Genomic DNA, 13,546 nt, shown 5'->3' with positions numbered 1-13,546 from the left:
GGTGGTGGTATCGCCCGTGCCCGGGAAACCCGGGATGAGATGTTTTTAGGCTCCAAGTTTAAATCAACTTAAAGCCTATAAATACCCCTCTCATCTCTGGTTAAAAAACACAAGCACAAAGTATTTAAAAGTAAGAAAACGCTATTGCAATTACTAGAGAAATTCCCTCCTATAGTCTAAGTTTAGAATTCTGTTTAGGAGGAGTGTGTGGTTGAACCATAAGGGTTGTCTCCTAAATCCGGTAAAAGGAGAAGAGGGGTGTAAGAATGAGGTTGATCTTCGCTTATTAAAGGAAGATCGATAGTGGATGCCAGTGGCCTCGACGGAATAGGAATCGGCGAAGTGGATGTAGGTCACGACGACCGAACCACTCTAAAATCTGGTTTGCATTTACTTTTTGCTATTTATCTTTATTACAAATTGAATTTCTCCTTCACTACATTTCCATACAACTTCAAGTTAACATCTTTACGAAATCGGTTTTATCATAACGAAGTTTTTAAACCGACGTTATTTTACCACTGCACTAATTCACCCCTCCTCTTAGTGCCGACCCCGTTCCTAACTCTTGGTATCAGAGCCTTGTTTTCTCATTTGGTTTAACACCCAATGATAAATGATTTTTTAGACTTTCAAGAGGGTCACTCTCTCATTCGTCCTCCCTCTTTCAATGGGATGGACTACACTTATTGGAAAACATGAATGAGAGTTTTTTTACTTTAATTAAATCTCGATTTATGGCACATAGTCGAATTTGGTTTTCAAAGGTCTTCTCTTCCAATGAACCATTGGAATGATATGGAGAAGAAGACTTTTTCTCTAAATGCAAAGGCTATGAATACCTTATTTTGTGCCTTAGACAAAAACGAGTTTAATCGAATTTCTATGTGCGAAACGGCTTTCGAAATTTGGCATACTCTCGAAATCACATATGAAGGTACTAGCAAAATTAAAGATTTGAAAAGTTTATATCATTACACAAATTATATCATTACAATACTATAGCGGCGACGGTACTGTAGCAGCGATCAGATCTCCCTAGGGCGACGGCACTATAGCAATGATCTGATCTCCTACAACGTAGGTTGTTTCCGAAGGGCGACGGTATTGTAGCAATGACCATATCTCCCTAGGGTGACGGTACTGTAGCGATAATCTGATCTCTTGCAGCGTTGGTTGTTTCCCAAGGGCGACGGTACTATATCAGCGATCAGATCTCCTTAGGGCGTTGGCACTGTAGTGATGATCTGATCTCCTGTAGCGTCAGTTGTTTCCCAAGGGCGACGGTACTGTAGCCATGACCAGATCCCCCTAGAGCGATCTGACTCCTATAGCGTCGGCTTTCTCCCACGGGGCGACGATACTATTGCAGCGATCTGATCTCCCAAGGGAAATGATACTGTAGCAATGATCTGATCTCCTACTGCATCGGCTTCCCCCCAAGGGCGACGGTACTGTAGCAATGACCAGATCTCCCAAGGGTGATGGTACTATAGCAGTGATCTGATCTACTTGTAGCATCGGTTGTATCCAAGGGCGATGGTATTATAGCAATGACTAGAGAAGGGATCAAACATGGCAGCGATGGCCCCTGGGGTTGGCGACAATGGCAGGAGGGTAGATAAGATGGCAAGACTCCCAACCCTTACCTCTCAAGTTGCTCCTCCACCATATCCTCTTCAGAGAGAAACTCCTTCGACGAAGCAGCATCGAAGCAGGTCGTGCTCAAGATCGCGGCAGCCTGATCTCATTTCCAGTAACCCTCGGCCTTGGACTAGCCTCTTCAAGGCTCCGGTTGGAAGTGCCTCAGCAACAAGGTGAGTCTCCTCCAATGGCAGTAGCACCAATAGTGGCGAAGACTATCGAGCATTACGACTCGAAAGGACAGCACTGCTAACAGAAGGACAAATCCAAAATTTTATCTCTTCCTATTATGTCGGAGCCTTCCATAACAGATGTCTCCCATGGTACTAGTGGACAGGAGAAGCGTAAATCAGGAACTTCATCTCTTCCAATATCATTGGATCCGTCCACAATAGAAACTCCAATATCCACTCATTTTACCAACCAGGACTTTGTGTCTCAGCGAACTCAGGCCCAAATAAATATCGCTAGCAAGGATATTCTTCCTCAACAAACTCAGGCCGCAACAAACATCGCCAATAAGGATATTCTGCCTCAACAAACTCATGCCCCAATAAACCTCTCTAGCTAGGTTGCTCCAACAAGTACAAACCAGGATATTGTGCCGCAACAATCATATCGTGCTTCAACAAACCCTGCCAACCAAGACCACATGATTCAAGGTATTTTAAAGTTTAAACATCTGCAAGCTGTAGATGAAGTGGATAAATATAGGAATAAAGTCATAAAAGGCAAGGATATTGTGCGGGAGGAAAATGCAAAACTGAAGGATAAGAAAAAGGATGGTACACTCCATCCAAAGTCGTTGGATGAATACCTTACTACCTTTTCCATGTGATTATTACTGATGAAGATTATATACTAGAATGTTTGTGAACTTAATAAGCCTGAGAAATGCCGGGAGGTCAATATAATAATCAAGTCTGCCGCATGTGATATTGTTATTCTAGTGGAAATGAAAATTAAACAATCGCGCGTCCAAGCTCAAAAGAATTTAATATGGCCGGACGTAGAACTGTTTACCAATGACTCTAATGAAACTTTTGGTAGAATATGGGTCTTATGGCATCCTAACTCTATTAATGCCTGGTTTATTTCTGCTACTAATCAATTCATCCATCTTAAGGTGGAAGATAAAAAGAATAGCTCTCAATTCAATTTCACTAGTATATATGCTTCAAACAGTATGCAAGAAAGAAATATTCTTTGGTCTGACCTGACTAATATTGCAAATGGCTGTTTCAATATACCTTGGATTGTTCTTGGAGATTTTAATACTGTTCGGTACCTAAATGAAAAAGTGGGGGGTAAACAACTTTCAAAAAGCCAACTTCAAAGTTTTAATGATTACATAGATACTGCTGCATTGATTAATATGAAATATGTGGGTAATTAGCTCTCCTGGAGTAATCAAGGTGCTACTAACAGAAAAATAATGGCTCGACTTGATAGGTGTTTGATTAATCAGGAATGGTTAATAGTTTACCCTGATTCACTTCTTGAGTATGATGCTCCATTATTTTCTGATTTTTCTTTAATGTACATACACGTAGACAAAGAAGCGACACCAAGAGGTAAGAAACCGTTTAGATTCTTTAACATGTGGAGTACTCATCCTTAGTTCCTTGATGTCATCAGATCAGCTTGGAATGTTAATGTGCATGGATCCCCCTCTTACATCTTATGTCAAAAGCTCAAAGCTTGTAAAGCAGCACTTAAGGAGTGGAATACAAATATCTTTCGCAATATTACCACCATAGTTCAATTCTACAGAAAGGAACTAATGTTATTGCAACATGAGCTGCAACTTCAGCCCCATAATGAGAATATTATCTACAAAAAGACAGAAGCAAAAAATAACATCATCCAAGCCTTAAAACAGGAGAAAAGTTTTCCAAAGCAGAAGTCTCGATAGCATTGCCTTACACTTGGATATTCCAATACTAAGTTTTTCTATACTTCCATTGCTACTCGAAGGGCCGTTAACCGTATCAAGAAATGTAGAGACAAAGATGATAATCTTATTAGGAATTTAGATGAGGTTAAAGCACACACTGAGCAATTTTTTTATTCCTTACTCAATCAAGCTGAGCAACCTAGTAACATTCATGTGGAGCCAACTAGAAAACTTGATTTGGATGCCATTTCAATCCTCAATGCCCCAATTACAGATGAAGAAATTGTAAGAGTTGTCTTTAAGTCACCAAAGCACAAAAGCCCTGGTCCAGATGGGTTTCCATCTGAATTTTATCAAACTGCATGGTCTATTATCGGAAATGATGTGATTAAGGCATGCCAACATTTTTTCTCTTCAGGTCATATTCTTAGAGAGATGAATTGTACTTTTATCTCTCTAATTCCTAAGAATGCAGGGGCTGATTCACTGGAGAACTATCGACCCATATCATTATGCAACTTTATTTACAAGATCATCTCCAAAGTGTTGGCAGATAGAATGCAAAAGGTAATACAGAAGATCATTAATCCAAATCAAGCTGCTTTCATCAAAGGAAGAAGTATACATCATAACATTATGCTTGCAAATGACTTGGCCAACGATCTGCACTAAAAAACAAGAGGGACGAAAATCTGTTTTAAAGCTGATTTACGAAAAGCTTTTGATTCAGTTAATAGAAAATTTATCTATAAGATGCTCCTCGATATGAACTTCCCACAGCAATGGGTTAATTGGATTCAAAGTTGCTTGGAAACCCCAAAGTTTTCGATACTCTTTAATGGCTCTCCTATTGGTCTTTTTGGGAGCACGAATGGCATCCGACAAGGTGATCCACTCTCTACGTATCTATTTACTATTGCAATGGAAGGACTTAGCTGTATGTTGGAACACGCAGTCTCGAATGGTAGCATTATGGTACCCAATGCTAGTTCTATTCATATATCACACATAACTTTTGCAGATTATTAGAGATGCGCTATTTGGTGGATGTGGAAGGAGAGGTGTATCAGAATCTTTGAATGTCAACACACAAACAATGCTCAGCTCTTGAAAGAGATTATCAGAGACTCAAGATCCTGTATGGAGCAAGATCTCAAAACGGAGTACTTTACCCGAAGAGAAAATGATATTTTTATCAAATTTAATTTTGCTATTAGCTAAAGATCTTGGGAATGATGCCAAATTTTGTACCCACATGTAGTTTTGATATATCTGGATAAACATTTTCTATATTGACTATAATTAGGAGTTATAGTCTACAGCATGTGTAGTCATAACTATCGCATTCACACTCTATGAGTTACTTGGCTTTGTCAATGACTTGTATAGATAAAGCTATTTGTAGAAACTTTACACATAATCAATTTACTTTTACTTACCAAAAAAAAATTTTGCAGATGATTTACTTATCTTTCTCCAAAATGATCAAACTTCAGTAAGGAACTTGGCATCTATTCTGAACGACTTTGGTATGGTTTCTGGCCTTCGGTTAAATCATGAGAAAAGTAAAGTATATATATGTCCTAGCATTAAAGAAAAAGACCTTATTGCACACACTCTGGGGGTTAGTGAGGGAAGCCTGCCAGTTCCTTATCTGGGTCCCCTACTCATATCAACTGGCATTCACAAAACCCACTGTCAGCCTATCCTGCAAAAAATAAAGAGTAGAATTTCTTCAAGGAAAAATAGGCTTCTATCAAAAGCAGGGCGACTTGAACTCATTCGTTCGGTGTTGTGTTAGGATCAAGCGCACTAAGAGGGGGGGGGGGGGGGTGAATTAGTGCAACGGAAATCTTTCAACAATAAAACACGTTCGAACGATAAAAATGATTTCGGTGTGAAAGCCGATTCTAAGATTACTTTAACTTAAGATCAAGCGAGATGACGTTAAAATCAATCTATGAAGGCAGTTTGCAGTTATGATGAAAACCAAAATATAAGCGCAAACTGAAATACGACGTTCGTAAGAAGAAGCTGATTTACGTCTAAATGCTGATTCGTAAATCACTTGATTAGGCGAGATGCAGTTTAAGCAAGGATATAAAGGTAGTTTGCAGTATGATTGAAATCAAATCGTAAACGCAAACTAAAATATGATGATCGTACGAAAAAATAGATTTACGTCTAAACGCTGATTCGGAAAGTGAAAAGCTTGAAACCCGATCGTATATGCGCAGAAAGCAGTAAGCTTTAGAGGAGGTTTGCAGTAAAGATAATATACTCAAATTAAATGCAAACCGAGATTTAGAGTGGTTCGGTCAATCTTAACCTACTCCACGTTTGGCTTCCTCCACCGACGAGGTCACCAACGTCAACTAGAGGCCTTCCTTCAATAGGTGAAGGCCAACCACCCTTTTACAGTTTCACTCCTTTTGACGGGCTTAGGAGACAACCCTTACAGAATTTTCTCTCCTCTCTTTACAACTCAGAACTTGGAAGAACAGAGGGAGAAGAACTTTTGGCCTTTACAACAATTTTGAGCTCTAAGAATCACAGAAAAGGATCAAGATTTCGATGTAAGTTCATACCCTTTCAGTGCTGAATGGGTGGGGTATTTATAGGCCCCAACCCAGTTCAAATTTGGAGCTCAAAACTATCAAATCCTAGAATTTCGGGATCAGGCGGTTGCATCTCCTGACTGGGGCAGTTGCACCGCCTGGCAGAGCTTGAAGACTGAGCCTCTAGGCGGTGCTACCTCCTGTCAGGGGCGGTTGCACCTCCTGACAGAGCTCGAAGACCGAGCTCAGGCGGTTGCACCTCCTGACTGAGGCAGTTGCACCGCCTAGCAAAGCTCGAAGACCGAGCTCAGGCGGTGCCACCTCCTGTCAGGGGAGGTTGCACCGCCCAATCTCGCTCGGAGACTGAGCCCAAGCGGTGCCACCGCTTGGCTTGAGCAGTTGCACCTCTAAGTCTCGCTTGGAGACTGAGCCCAAGCGGTGCAACCTCCTGCCTTGGGCGGTTCAACCGCCTGGCAGAAATCAGGGTCTGAATGGGTTGATCCATTCGGCCCAATTTGGGTTTTTCAGGGGCCCAATTATCCCAAGATTAAGTTAATGGGATCACCTCCCATTTCCAACTTAATCATTGTGCTAACTACGATTTTTCCTAAGACATTTACTGTAACTTGCTCCGGTGCGTCAATCACTTCTTCCGGCGAGCTTTCGACGAACTTCCGTTGATCATCCAATGAACCCTCGGTGATGCTCCTGCGTACTTCCGGCAAACTCCTGGACTTGCGACGATTCACTTGGCGAGTTCTGACGAGCTTCTTTGGCAAGCTTATGGACTTCTCGGATTTGTTCCTGCAGAACCTCCGACGATTGTCCGAACTTCCGTCGAACTCTCGAACTCCCAACGTGATCATTGTCTTGACTCCGACGCAACTCCTGCTGCATGTCTTACTTTCATCATAGTTAATCCTGCACACTTATCTCAACATATAGATTAGATAACAAATGACAATTGACTTCATCATCAAAATTCGAGATTCAACAATCTCCCCCGTTTTGATTATGACAATTAATTGATAATGGAGTTAACCTTAACTCCCCCTGTCTCTATGCCATACTTGAGATAAGTCATTCTTGAATTCAAAACCTAAGAATTCAAGAGACATATTTATAAGTTAAAATCATTTGAACTTATCAATACTCCCATCATGATTCCCATCATGATGTATCTCTATGAAGATGATGTCAAGGCTTGATATTCATTTTCATTACAAGTTTGAATGATGGTAATAGTAGCAATTCATCATATTGTAAGATATCAACATGTAAAGCTGCGAAGTAAGATTTTGATATCATTACATGATGTACACATTTCAAATATTTTAGCAAGTATTGCATTTCATCACATGGTAAGATATCAACTCGAAAAATTACGATGCAAGTTTTTTGTTTGATATCTTGACACGATGCAAACAAGGCATAATGCAAATTAATCATAGCATATGTTCATATCTCTTGGTGATGCAAGCATGGCATAATCATAGCATCAGTGTTTATAGCATCAATTCATATATTTCTCGGTGATGCAAGCATGGCATAATTATAGCATTAGTGTGTATAGCATCAAATTCACATATTTCTCTATTTTTTTGGTAAGTAAAAGTAAATTGATTATGTGTAAAGTTTCTACAAATAGCTTTATCTATACAAGTCATAGACAAAGCCAAGTAACTCATAGAGTGCGAATGCGATAGTTACAACTACACATGCTGTAGACTATAACTCCTAATTATAGTCAACATAGAAAATGTTTATCCAGATATATCAAAACTACTTGTGGGTACATAATTTGGCATCATTCCCAAGATCTTTAGCTAATAGCAAAATTAAATTTGATAAAAATATCTTTTTCTCTTCGGGTAAAGTGCTCCGTTTTGAGATATTGCTCCATACAGGATCTTGAGTCTCTAATAATCTCTTTCAAGAGCTGAGCATTATTTGTGTGTTGACATTCAAAGATTCTGTTACATCTCTCCTTCCACATCCACCAAATAGCGTATCTGAAAGTAACCTTTGTCAGTTGTGTGAGGGGCCCTTTTCTTGAGAAACATTGCATGAGGTCGCCTAGTTCTTGGTGCAAGTTTGGTTGCGGCAGTCTATTGAGTTTAAATTGCTGGAGAATCTCCTTCCATATCTATTTTGTATAATCATAAGCAAAATAGAGGTGGTCAACAGTTTCTTCTTATTGCATACAAAAGGAGCATCGGTTAACAAGATAGATACCTCTTCTTTTCATATTGTCTATTGTAGGTAGTTTATTGAGAAGGGCCTGCCATGTACATAAGGAATGTCTTTATGATCCCGGTCAATCCCATGTCCAACTGCTTGGGACCCACTTGTTATTTTTTTTCCTAATTTGATTCCATGCGGATGTGGCACTAAATTTGCCATTGTCATGAGGCCAAGTATATCTGAAGAGTTGTTCCTAATTGGAATAGCTATAATAGTTGGCCAAAGTGATAACATTTCGGGAGAAACAGGATTAGGGAGACACCAGGTACCGTTAGCAATGAACTCGGAAACCTTCCAATCTTTGGGAGCCCCAAGATCTTTTCGTATTCTATCGCCATATAATTGAAATATACTCTTCCCATTCACCCAAGGATCGTACCACATATTAGTACTAGTTCCAGAAGAGATTGCATAAGAAATGTGTTTGATTAGCCAATTCCTTGCTTTTAAAATTCCTTTCCAAGCTGCAGAGTCGTATGTTCTTGTTGAAATTTCCCAGATTGATTCCTTTGAAAGATACCTAGCAGAAACCCAATGTGACCATAAGGAACATTTGTTTTGCAAAAGATCCCACAATTCCTATACCAGACATGCTTGATTCCAATCTCTAGTATTTCTCAAGTTTAGCCCCCCTTCATCTTTCGGTTTGCAAATGTTATCCCAATTTACCATATGCATTGCCTTATCATTTGTGCCATTCCAGAAGAAGTTCATTAATAACCGTTCAATATCTTGGAGAAGTCCAGCAGGCAGAAGAAATGCATTACACCAATATATTGAGTAGGAGTGCAATACCGAACGGATGAGTTCGAGTGGTCCTGCTTTTGATAGAAACCTATTTTTCCAAGAAGAAATTCTATTTTTTATTTTTTGCAGGATAGGCTGACAGTGGGTTTTGTGAATGCCTGTGGATATGAGCGGCAGACCCAAATAAGGAACTGGCAGGCTTCCCTCACTAACCCCCAAAGTTTGTGCAATAAAGACCTTATCCTCAACGTAAGGGTTCATATATACTTTACTTTTCGCATGATTTAACTAAAGTCCAGAAACAATACCAAAGTCATTCATAATAGTAGCCAGGTTCTTTACTAAAGTTGGATCATTTTGGAGAAAGATAAGTAAATCATCTGCAAATGTTATATGTGATATATGAATAGAACCAGCAATGGATATCTTAATACTGCCATTTAAGACTGCGTGTTCCAACATACAGCTAAGTCCTTCCATCGCAATAGTAAAAAGATATGGAGAGAGTGGATCACCTTGTCGGATGCCATTCGTGCTCCCAAAAAAACCAATAGGTGAGCCATTGAAGAGTATCAAAAACTTTGGAGTTTCCAAGCAAGATTGAATCCAATTAACCCATTGCTGTGGGAAGTTCATATCGAGGAGCATCTTATAGATAAATTTACTATTAATTGAATCAAAAGCTTTCCGTAAATCAGCTTTAAAACAAATTTTCGTCCCTCTTGTTTTTTAGTGCAGATCGTTGGCCAAGTCATTTGCAAGCATAATGTTATGATGTATACTTCTTCCTTTGTTGAAAGCAGCTTGATTTGGACTAATGATCTTCTGTATTACCTTTTGTATTCTAATGCCAACACTTTGGAGATGATCTTGTAAATAAAGTTGCATAATGATATGGGTCGATAGTTCTCCACTCTTTGATACCAGACTTATAGGTTTGGCTGTCCCAGATCTAGTACAGCTGGTCATTGGGAGTGGTAGTCGACCTTACGAGGGCTATTGAGTGTCGACAGAGGATCATCCACTCTCGGCGTCATGAGAGGAATATCCCATGTGTTCTTGCTCAGACAAATCCCTGGCCAGGGTCATTCGGGTTGAGAGAGAAAGAGTTCTCCGGGAGAATCCGATTAGCGCAAGACTTGAGTAGAAACCGTATGGGTCTGACAGCACCATACTCGATATACGGTCTTTGGGATATTAGATGGATGAGGGACTATAGGTACATGGTAACTGAGGACAGACAGGTCCAATGGATTGGATTCCCCTGTATCGTCTGGGGACTACGACGTAGTGGCCTAGTACGTCCGTAGTCGATGAGTCGAGTGAATTATTACAGAGATAATAATTCACTGAGTTTGAAGGAGTTCTGACAGGTATGACTCACGGCCAGCTCGATATTGGGCCTAGAGGGTCACACACATATGGTAGGCATTGCGATGAGTAGAGGTTCGGATATGAGATATCCGACGGAGCCCTTGTCTTATTGGATGCAGATCCAATACCCACTAGGGAAGGACCCATTAGGGTTTGACACGGGATCTCTATAAATAGGAGGGATTCACAGCCTCATAGGCTAGAGTCTTTGCTTGCCTTTCCTATTCTCCTCTCCCTCTCCACCTCAGAGTAGGCCTGGAGTTTTGAGGAGCGTCGTCGCAACCCTGCTGTGTGGATCACCGCTGGAGAGGAAGACGCTTGACCTCCTTCACCCTCTCCTAAGGATCTGCAAGGAAACAAGGATATACGATCTCCCTAGGTAACACAATCTCTATACGCAGTTTTGTATTTTACGGATTTTTGGGCACCAATCTTCGCTCGACGAAGAACATCTCTTTGGGAATCGGGGATTTTGTTTTCTTGTTCTTCCGCTGCGCATGTGATGTCGCCCCCATGATTTCCCAACAGTGGTATCAGAGCCAGGTTGTTCGTGCGAATTATTGGTTTTAAACTGCGTGTGTTGTGTTTAGGAAGAATATTGACGTCAAAATCGTTGACGCAAAAGCGAGAAAGGGCAGCAACAGTTGCTGCCCTCGATCTGCGTGCGTGCAGCGCAGCCGAAGGTGGGCAGCGTAGGGGCTGCGTCTGCCGCAGCCGGCCGGCGACCTGCTTGCAGCAGGCTTGCTGCCGGCAGGGCTGGCAACCCACGGGCAGAGGCACCGCAGGGCAGCGGCGCCTGCCACCGAAAGGAAGCGGCGCCTGCCGCCGCAGGGCAACGACGCGCGACGCCTACTGCCGCTGCTCCCGCGGGCGAAACCCCCCCACAGGGGCGGCCGCCCGGTGGTACAACACCGCCTGCGGAGGCAGCGGCGCCCGAAGGGGGCGCCCACCCGCAGCGGCATCGCCGCCAGCGGGCTTGCCGCTTGCAGGCGAGGGCAGTGCCCTCGCCCCGCCGCACAGGCCACCGCCGGTAGGGCGGCGGCGGCGGCAGTAGCGAAAGGGGGAAAGGGCATTAGGGTTTTCTGGGAAAAAGATAGTTTTGCCCCTCGGAATTTGAGAAATTCTAGTTTCAGAAATACCCTTAGGAATTGAGAAATTCCCTACATGTCCCTGATTTCAGAAAAATATTAATTAATTAAAAGGTTTAGTTGATTATTATTTTTATTATTATCTAGTAGTCCTACATGATGATGATTATTTATACATATGATGTATGATGTGTGGACGGATGATCATGGACCGTGTGATGTGTGTACTTGTGATTATTATTATTGAGGTCTGCGAAACTCCATTATATTTCTCGTTTATTGTCGGACCTGCTTGCCTATGATTAAGTTGTAATCACATGAGGAGGCGCAGCGGGAGCGTGGATGCGATAGCGGGACCCACGAGACGGACGATCGTGATGCATGGAGATGCATCAAGATGTCGACGAAACCGACGAGGATGAGATGGACGATCACAGGGCATGGAGATGCACTGTTGCACACAGAGATCTTGATGTGAGTGATTAGGCCTACTGGCTCAGGCCTAATCATATTAGGTTATGGTCCATGATCATCTGATGTGATTGCTTATACACATACTAGATATGTATATATATTTGCATGCGATGTAGATATATATTGAATATGTATATGTGTGACATGTCATATTAGGAGACCAAATTATAGAAACATCTATCGATAATATTAAGTCGGTAAACGTGAGGCAATTAGATTGACCCACGTGGCCTTCCATCGTTATGAGTAGGAACCGATTCCCGGTGTAGGTTGAGTTGGTCGAGTCCCTCGAGACTCACCTATATCGCGATTCACTATCTTGCTTACGACATAGAGATGTCACCGGTGACCTGAGGGCATGGTATGCTTGGTCAAGTCCCTCGAGGGTATATCATCAAATCAGACTCATCTTGTAACGAAGGTGTTGACTTAACCGAGCATCATGGTTGATCGAGTCCCTCGAGGCCATGGTGATTCGGAGGCCGAACAGGACGGGAATCACAAGGAGTTGTGATTCGCAAGAGTTGCCTACCTTTAGGCTTAGTGTGATTGGTCGAGTCCCTCGAGGTTACACTAAGATGCTGATTGGATCCTGATCCCCACTAGAAGTCTGCCGGAGACTTCCGTTTCACATGCTGAGGGTGTCGCGTGACTCGTTAGTAAAATAGTGGGAGCATATTAAGATAGAAGTCCATATCTTGATAGTTTATTTCTTGCAAAATCTGCAATATTATCTTCATTTCTGCTGCATCTTTATTTTCAGAAAATATCGCTTTTAAATCCCTTACGTGGCATACTTGATGTCAACCGCCGCACTGGTCCAAATTATACGGATTGGCTCCGTAACTTGAGAATTGTTCTCACAGTGGAGAAAATCGTGTATATCCTTAATACAGTGATGCCTACGCCCGAAGAAGGGGCAAGCGAGGATGAGATCACTCGCTACGTGAAGTACATTAATGACTTCATTCTTGCTCAGTGCTATATGTTGGGCTCTATGACTCCTGAGTTACAGAGACAACATGAAAAGATGGATGCCAGATCCATTCTCCTACATGTCCGCAAATTGTTTGAGGAACAGGGAAGGACTCAACGATATGAGATATCCAAGAGCCTTTTTCGCGCTAGGATGACTGAGGGGACACCGGTTCAGAACCATGTCCTAAAGATGGTTGAGTGGATAGAGAAACTCATAGGTCTAGGAATGGTCCTAGAGGATAACTTGTGTGTGGACATTGTACTTCAATCCCTATCAGATTCATTTTCATAGTTCATAATGGATTTTAATATGAACAAGCTTGAGGTGACTCTCCCAAAGCTCCTCAATATGTTGAGGGAGGCAGAGAGTACTATTAAGAAAGAGAAGCCAGTTCTCTATACTGGTGAGACCAGAAAGAAAAGGAAAGCAGAAAGGTCCCTTAAGAAGGGAAAGGGTAAGGGCAGACCAGGTAAAGCAAAGGTTGCTAAGAAAGACCCAGCAAAGGACAAAGGCCAGTGCTTCCACTGTGGTAAAGATGGGC

The sequence above is a fragment of the Musa acuminata genome, chromosome BXJ3-4 (genome assembly GCF_036884655.1).
Source record: "Musa acuminata AAA Group cultivar baxijiao chromosome BXJ3-4, Cavendish_Baxijiao_AAA, whole genome shotgun sequence".
Taxonomy (NCBI): domain Eukaryota; kingdom Viridiplantae; phylum Streptophyta; class Magnoliopsida; order Zingiberales; family Musaceae; genus Musa; species Musa acuminata.
The sequence above is the reverse complement of the archived record's forward strand: the minus strand, read 5'-3'. Positions refer to the sequence as shown.